The 8,759-nt window shown below is 39.1% G+C and overlaps 1 long non-coding RNA gene across 1 annotated transcript; it reads right to left on the bottom strand.

Annotated features, from left to right (window-relative positions):
- Positions 1-265: 265 nt before the first annotated feature.
- On the bottom strand, positions 266-3,427 carry LOC145615124 (uncharacterized). Its single transcript, XR_014107232.1, has 4 exons — positions 1,563-3,427; positions 1,186-1,488; positions 1,001-1,114; positions 266-927 (listed from the first exon to the last, which is right to left on the bottom strand). It is a non-coding gene; the product is annotated as an uncharacterized LOC145615124 (long non-coding RNA).
- Between the last annotated feature and the right edge of the window lie 5,332 nt (positions 3,428-8,759).

The following is an 8,759-nucleotide window of genomic DNA, read 5'->3' as shown; positions in this document are numbered from 1 at the left end:
TTTTTATATTTCATTTTCGGGGAAGTTGTTAAACTTGCTCCATTTTATTTTATTTTCATTTTTGGGGAAGTTGTTAAACTCGCTCCATTTTTATTTCATTTTATTTTTATTCTGGGAAAGTTGTGAAATTAGCCTCTTTTTATCTCTTTTTTTTCTTTTTTTTCATTTTTTTTCTTTTGGGAGAAGGTCGGTACCCTCCACTTACGAAAAATAACGGTATTTTTTCGCATTGTTAAGCACACACTAACATACACAGTAATTAAATAATAAAGTCAAAAGCATAGAGTGTGAATAAAATATACAAAGTAAGTCATAGTACATAGAGAGTGTCAAGTGTCATCAAACAAAGTACAAAATAAAAACCCTCGGTCAAAAATCTGTAGAACTAGAAGACTGAGGATCAGTATCATCACCAGCCTGAGTATACAGGGGCTGAGAACCAAAGAGTCCCTCCATCATCCGAGTACGAGGAGTAGTGTCCCTACTAGTCCCAGTAACTCCAGTAGAAGACATGCTCAAGGTAGGGCCCGTCCAGCTGGTAAACGGCGTAGACTGACTCCAAGAAGTAGGAAGCGTCGGTGAAGGCATCGTCCCAGACACTGGCACTGAAAACAAGCCAGGCATCGGTGGAGGCATCGCCCCAGACAATGGAACTGAATATAAGCCCCGATCCACAAGAGTAATGACCGGCCTGAACTCAGGCTATGAAGGCTGTGAAGATGAATGCTGCTGCCACTAACCGTGAAAGTGCTGGAATAGCTGGGAAGGCTGAGGCTGCTGCCACTGAGCCTCACGAAATGGCCAGGAAAGCGGAGGCTCCCGCTGAGACTGAGAATGCCGACGAACCTTTGGAGATCGTCTGCCACGACTAGGCTCCCCCTCGTCCGAGTCTCTATGCCTCGAGCGCGATCGGGACCTCCGTCGCTCCTGCAAAACACAAAATCAAAGATGTCAATGATGCAAGATAAAACAAATGGTAAAAAAGAAAAAGTGAACATACCTCAAGAACATCGCTAGAACCACCTCAACAACTTGCGCCACGCCGAAGCTTGATGATGCAGTATTTCAAAGCGTCAACCAGCTTCATGAATCCCATCATCTCCAAGTGAGTAGGCTGAGAACAAAGCAAAGGAAAATTAGTAACAAGCGGTATTAAAAAGGGTGAACAATATGTCAAAAGCTTACCGGCCTGAGGAAAATCAGTCATCCCAGCCCAAGGCTGATACTGGATATCAATAGCCACCTGAAAGCCATTAAAAAGTTGCAATAAAATGCTGAAAATGACGTCAAGGTAAAGAAGGGCAGGCTGCAAAATCAATTCTTAAACCAACAGAAGAGGTGCCTCGGCGTAACAACCCGCGCAGCATGGAGACAGACTCCACTCGTGACTCGCCTCGGTCACGCCAGCTTGCTCGAACAGGGAAGTCATGGACCGCTCCACGACGCCGACGAGGGGGCCAATCCCGGGAAATACTCATAGAACCATAACTGCAATGAAATGTAATCTCAGAGCACATGAGTCAAACAGATTAGAACAAAACAAGAAGAGGAAAGATCGTCACCTCTTCGACTCTCCATAAGCCGTAAACAGTCACCGGGGACTGATCATTCAACTGCCTGCAGCCATGACGTAGCGACAAGAGAAGATCCGCATATCCAAGGCTAGCCCAACTAAGGGATCTTATCTTGATGATCCTGACTAAAGAAGGAAGATAGCAAACGAGCGCACGCGAACTCCTATTAGGAGAATGAGTCATAGAAATGAGAATCAAAATGAAGATCCGCACTCGCTGCTCAGGAGATGTCTCCTCTATGTCAAAGCCATGGGCCAGAACGGAAGCCAACTCTGATCGCCCGCTCCTCGGACCACCTCGAGGTACTGGCCGAGTCCTGACATACTGAACGACCGAACCTAACAAATCTGCTACCTCAGCCGCCCCCCAACTAAGGTCAGGAAGCTGCCGTACGGCCTGATCAGTGAAGCGTAGACCGGTAATCATGCTAAAGTCCAGAGGTGTCACTGTCATCTCCCCCCAAGAAAAATTAAAGGTGTTGGTAGTATCCCAGAAATATTCCAACAACGCATGAACAACTGTCAGGCCACAACCCCGGGGGCTGCGAAACCCTACGACCGCCGAATAGAAGTCTACTTGTAGGGAATATTTCAAGCATTATGATCCCAAACTTGAACCCCACTGTGATCATACACTAAAGTATGGTGGCGTTCCAAAGGGAAAGAAAAGAGAGCAAAAGAGTCGCCAACAAGTTTTAGGAACTTGTAAACCCAAAAGACAATCCAAAAGGACCATCAACTCCATAAGGTCTTGAACCAAACATGCTTCGGGGATGAGGGTACGAACCCAATCTACAAAAGAAAGGACCCGCCCTATAAAATAGGCCTCTACTTTGTTCTGCTCGTATTCATGTGCGCTTTTCGAATAAAATACAAACATTATATTAATCCTACCCTGTTTATCTATGTTGGTTGAATATTAATGCACAAATAAAACTATTATTGGCGATCACTTGAGTTAAAATCACATTAGCCTAAACCAAATTATTAATTATCTTATTAAGCGTGATTTCAAGTACAAATTCCCTTTAACAAGCATAAAAGGTGTGATCAAGCAATAACAATAATAACATAATATCAAGCAACATAATCATAAGCATAGTAATAAATCATATTAAGGCATAATAAAGCTTAAAATAATAGCAAGATCCTAGGCATGATACTAATAAAATTAATAACAAATCCTAACATGTCACAAAACAATAAAGACCAAAGCTTTAAACCTAACATGGTACTAATCAAGCTATTAGAAATAACAAAAGGCACCCTAAGCATGATACTAGAAAACATAAAATAACATCCTAACATGACACTAGAAAGCATTAAAGGCATCCTAACATGATACTAGGAATTTAACATTAATTAACATGCTTTCTACATTGTTAATAAAATAGGGAGTAAGCTAATCTACTTACTTTGAAGCCTCGTACCTCTTTTTAATAACAAAATACACAAGTTAGTAAAATTCAATGAAAATAATTAAAGAATTAAATTAAATAATTGAAAGAAAGAGTTATAAAGTTTAGACTGGATTTGGGACCAAACCTTCAGAAAATATTAAACCTTGCACGTCTAGGGCGAAGGCAACTTCGAACTTGGCTAGGAGATTCTAAGTCTTGTGAATGCGGAATATTGTATTTTGTAAAAACGTAGTTTAGAAAGAGAGAGAGAGATTAAGAATTAAGCTATATTGCTTAGAGAGAGAATAAAGAGAATTGATGATGAGAGTTGATGATTAAAAACGGAGGTTTGAGACCCTATTTATAAGGAAATAGTCCGGAAAATCATAGAATTTGATAAGGAATAAAACTACACGTTGTCGCCAGGAATTTTCTCTGTCGCGATGCGACAGGCTTGTGGTTTGGCGACAACCTGGTTTAAGCACGTTTTTCCACGCGGAATCCGATCTTTAATCAACTTGATCTACGAAATCCGTACAGAAGATAAAAAACGTATTTTCAAAGATAATAATAATAATAATAATAATAATAATAATAATAATAATAATAATAATAATAATAATAATAATAATAATAATAATAATAATAATAATAATAATAATATAATTTATAATATTTTATTCCAAATAAAAGTCCATTTTAAATTAATAATTATTAAATCTAATAATATTAGAATTAAAAAGAACCTTCTAGAAACTTCTAGAAATTATAATTAATCCTAATAATTTTAGGAATAATAATTAACATTGGGTCCTCCTATAGATCGTTGGGCCGTATGTAAATAATTAACCGGGCCCAGTTTAGTATTTTGGCCATAACTTCCTCAATATTCATCGGAATTGGGCTTATAATATATCGTTGGAAAGATTTTCTCGAGCCCCATCCAACTACACCATTATTGGACCCTTATCATGGACCAAATTAAACTGGAATGGACGTTTTCATAAAATAGAGTGGGTTTTCGAAAACAGAAAGAAGAGAATTTTAATAAAAACTAACCGCAACACTTGACTTTTCACACTTTCACCTCATTCGATTATGGTTCGACGCGAAAGGTATTCATCACTGGGTTTGGTTTTGAGGAGAGACAAATGGGTGTCTACAGAAGCCCCCACTTTGACTGAGTTTGGAGAAACTCATGTTTCGAAAACAAAAGTCAAAGTAGCGATAGGGACAGAGAATGATTCAGAACGTTCTGCGATCCCAAATCATTCTTATAACGCCGATACCTGTAAAACAATCATTAGTTAAACAGATAAAAGAGTAAAGAAACGCGTATCTTGCACCGTCGAGCACACGTCTCTGAAAGTAACCATTTTGTTGTTGCTTTTGTCTTGACGACCTTCTTCAAGCTAGAGAACGCCATCTTTGAAGGTAACATTACATCGTCATCTTCAATACTTCTTGGTGACAATCCTCCACAGTATCTCGGGAACATCGTCGAAAATAACTGCATGTCGTCATCTTCAGGGTTGTGGCAGTATGTCGTCACGGCAGTACGTCGCCGCTATAGACAATCTTGTCTTTACCTTGAGGGACCGTCGAAGGTGACCATATCTTGTCATCTTCTAAATTTGTGACAACTCTCCACATCCTAGGGAACGCTGTCTATCATTGCTGCTACATCTCGAGCTTTTCCTTAAATCATGGTGACAACTTTCCCAATTATAGCGAATGTCGTCGAAGACCGCCTCATCACGAACCGCTCTTCTCAAATATAGGTGAAAACTTCCACAATCTTAGTGAATGTCGTCGAAGACCGCCCATCTCGTGCTATCTTCTCAAATCTTAATGACAACTTCCACAATCTTAGCGAAGGTCGTCGAAGATCTCCCATCTCGTGCTATCAAGTGATAACCTTCACAATTTTAGCGAAAGCTATCAAAGACCGCTTCATCTTGAATCGTTCTTCTCAAATCTAATAATAACCTCCCCAATCATAGTGAAAGCTATTGAAGGTCGCTTCATCTTGAACCGTCCTTCTCAAATCCAAGTGAGACCCTTTAAATTTTAAAGCCCCTTGTTGAAGGCTTCGTCTTCTTGAACCTTCAAATCATATTCCATCCTAGGAAATCATTGTGAACTGTTACTTCGGTGCTTGTGATGAGCCAATGCTTAGGCGCTTTAAGCTAAGTGAGACGATCTTTTGTCAGGTCGATCACTCATTGTGATTGTAATCGAGCCGATTACTAAATCATATCAAATTGCTTAGAGGGGCTAACTGGCGTACCAAGGAACCCAAAATTTCTGTAAAAGGTCCGCATAATCCAATATGGGGCCACACATTATGTCGCTGCACTGGCGCATGCCGGAACCTTCTGTCGCCGCGATATCGTTCTGTCGCCAGGCGACAAACTTGTCGTTTGGCGACAGATTCCTTTTCCATTTCTACTGCTGCTGCTGCTGTTCATTGCCTGGTTTTGCTCCGCACTTTCAATTTGGTCGTTTCCTTACAACCAAATCTGCTCAAATCTTTTGCAAATTAAGGCTCTTCACCTATGATTTACTGATCCATATAATTTTTGCTCGAACTCCTCTCATCTTGGAAGAATCTCATATATCTATATTCGGGTTCTAAAAAAATTCGGAAATATTGTTGCTCGCTAGAATGTACCTGCATCTATATTTCGGACTATAGGACTTTGCTAATCTTTTATTATCTTAGGGTTGACCTAAGGCTTAGTGTTGCTTGACTCACTAACTTGACATGACTCGACTCAAAGCGTTTGACACATGTGTTAGACTCAACTCGATGTGATATGACACGACATGACTCAATGTACATGACTCGTGTGTGATGTGCAACTCGAAAACGCAAAAAAGCAAAAATTTTCCATCAGTTTTGTGGAGGGTACCGACTTTCTCCCGAAAAAGAAAGACGTGAAAAAAGGAATCGAAGTGTTTAATGGTGCGTGTTGAATGAGCTTAATCAAGTATATGAATTTGATACTATCTCTCAAGGTACAAGGAGTAACCCATCCTAAACTATCTTAGTTCACTCGATTATGAAAGTATTTAGGTAACTTAGGCACGGAGGCTAAGCACTTCATACTTTGATACAATGATGATTATAAGTGATGAGTGATGAGTGATTTTGATAAGGCATGCTTCAACGTTATGGTAAGACTTCATGACAAAGGGTTCCTAATTGGAAGGACTATTTGGTCATGTATCTGTGCAGTGTGTTAAAGTGACACTAAAGTTAGGCTGCAAAGGCTAAGTGTATGGAAATATATTATTTGATAAGAGTCAAATAATGATGACTCTTAGGCTAGGTAGGCTAATGATGTAAGGATCAAGCCCCCAAGTCTAGCTCTAAGTAAGTAGGGATGAGCATTGGAGATCCCTTGATATGATCACGGTGTAAGTGTGTGAATGTGAATAAGAATGCATTTTTATTACGGCCGCACCTCAATATGAGGTTGCCTACGTATCCGTTAGGAATCAGGCCAAACGTAGCTCTAGCCGAACCTCGCACAAGTGTGTGTATACCTCAAAAATGTCTTTTTTTTTAAGGGTTGTAACGTGGTTAGGCTAAAGGTTAGAGAAGAAGGGGATAAAGGCTCAAGACCCTAGATAAGCCCCCAAGGTGTGCAACCTTGCTTTTGAATCTTTGTATTTTTTATGCTTGAGTTTTCTCATTTTTGAGCTCTTTTTCTTTTTTTTTTATTTTTTGCTCTATCTTTTTTTTTTTTTTTTTGCTTTTGCGTTTTTATTTATTTTTATAAGTGTGGGCAATCCCGATCATGCAGTCCATCACTCACTTGGCATTCATGTTTCTCAGGCACGGTACCGAGCACTCGATAAGAGACTCAATCTGAGAAATGTTCTTATCAAAGATATTTTTATATCAAAGACATTGGAACACTGGCCCTTTTGCACACTTTTATTTATTTTTGCTTATTTTTATTTTATTCTTTTGAGATCACCCAAGCTTTTGTATTTAGAACTTGCATAAGTTACACACCATCCCATCCCAAGGTTAGGTAGATATGGGTTGAAAAATGAAAGGTCTATCGTTAGACGAAGCTCAAAGTGGTTTATCAAAAAAGGATTATATATTTAAAGGGTGAAAGATACGATATGGCTACAAGGGTGCCTCAAATAATTGGTATACCGTGTACTTAATTCGGCGATTTTTTATTTTTTTTATTTTTATATTTTTTTTTTTTTGAATTATGCAATGCAATGATCATATGCAAGAAATAAAATGCTCATTTTATTAAAAGGTTAAAAGAAAAAAACCTACAAAGTAAATCTAAGGAAGATGCAAGGTGCCTATGCTAGACTTATGGGGGAAAGGTTTGAAAAAAGAAGAAGAAAGCATGAAGTCTTAGTGTGAAGCTTGCCTTGTGTTTTGTCTCATCATTACTTTTTTTCTTGTTATTGTCAATCATATGACTCAAACTCGATTCAACATGCATAAATGGAAAAAAAAATCATGGAAGAATGAGGGGAATAATATGTGTGGAGAAAGCATGTGGAGAGTGGGGAGATGATGTGGATGGAGAAATATGGAAGAATTAGGACTTCACGTATGTGCATTAAACTGGACAGGCTGTAGTATTTTAGTCATAACTTTTAATCTGTGACACTGATTGGGACGAAACCAACGCCTAATTAAAGATAAAACCCAGGGCTACAGATCCACCAAAACAAGTTGACGCATGTGCAGTATACGGGAATAAAAATCCGGGTTGACTAAAAGGAATTATGGCTCGATTTTAGGCTTGTTCATTAGTCCAAATTAATTAATTAATTAATTAAACAAAGTCCTTTAGTCATTGGTTAGTTTATTTAGACTTAACCATAAGTCAAACAAACGGTTAACACATATATAGTATGCACAACAAGGATGCACAAGTAGTTCACATAGTCACAATATGATGCAATGAGTTTGCAACCTAACCATGGCTCTAGTTCTCTAAAGTTCAAGGATATGGGTTAAGTCAAAAGGGTCCATGGTTATGAATCCGTATGCATTGTACACAAGCCTACCGTGAGGGTTGCTGCGAATGGACGGGACCCCGCGAGTTTGTGATGAAATCGAACTCGACTCCATGGTTTGGTGGATTCACAAACTTGGCACGTACCCGTTGTTGCACATATAGTGGATATTCAATTGGGCAGGTGAAGCAGGAACCCCCAAAGGGTTATGTCCATATGTAGAACACATATGGGTTCAGAAAAGTGAGAAAAGGACTCAATCAATAAGTAAAATCGAGCCAACAGTACTAGAAATGGTCAAAACAAGAAGGCAGATCCCTGGCTCGGTATTGGAAGAACTTTGCGCCAGACTGTAGGGACTGTCGCCGCAAAAGAAACTCTGTCGCCAAGCGACAGAACTGTCACCAGGCGACAGAAGCTCTTTACAGGTGACAAGCCCTGTTTTCTAAACGCTAGTTCCTACATGCCTTGGCAAGTATCTGTGTTCTTAGAATTTTCCAGATTTTGTAGCGTTTTTTCGATCCTAGTCATGAAAGATATTTCTCAAATTTCCTACGTGTAAAAATCCTATGTTTTTTACTCATTGGTCTATCCAATGAGAACCTTTCTATGTATATGACAATAATGTTAATCAAATTACGCACATGAAATACTTAGAATTTTTCGAGTCTCATCCGCTCATTCTAAATAATTGCCAAAATAAAGTTCAGGAATATAAATAGAAATCCTCCCCAGTGGAGTCGCCAAAAACTGTAGGGAATATTTCAAGCATTATGATC

The sequence above is a fragment of the Chenopodium album genome, chromosome 25 (assembly GCF_948465745.1).
Source record: "Chenopodium album chromosome 25, dcCheAlbu1.1, whole genome shotgun sequence".
In the NCBI taxonomy this organism is placed as follows: domain Eukaryota; kingdom Viridiplantae; phylum Streptophyta; class Magnoliopsida; order Caryophyllales; family Amaranthaceae; genus Chenopodium; species Chenopodium album.
This window is presented reverse-complemented; position numbering and strand designations above follow the sequence as displayed.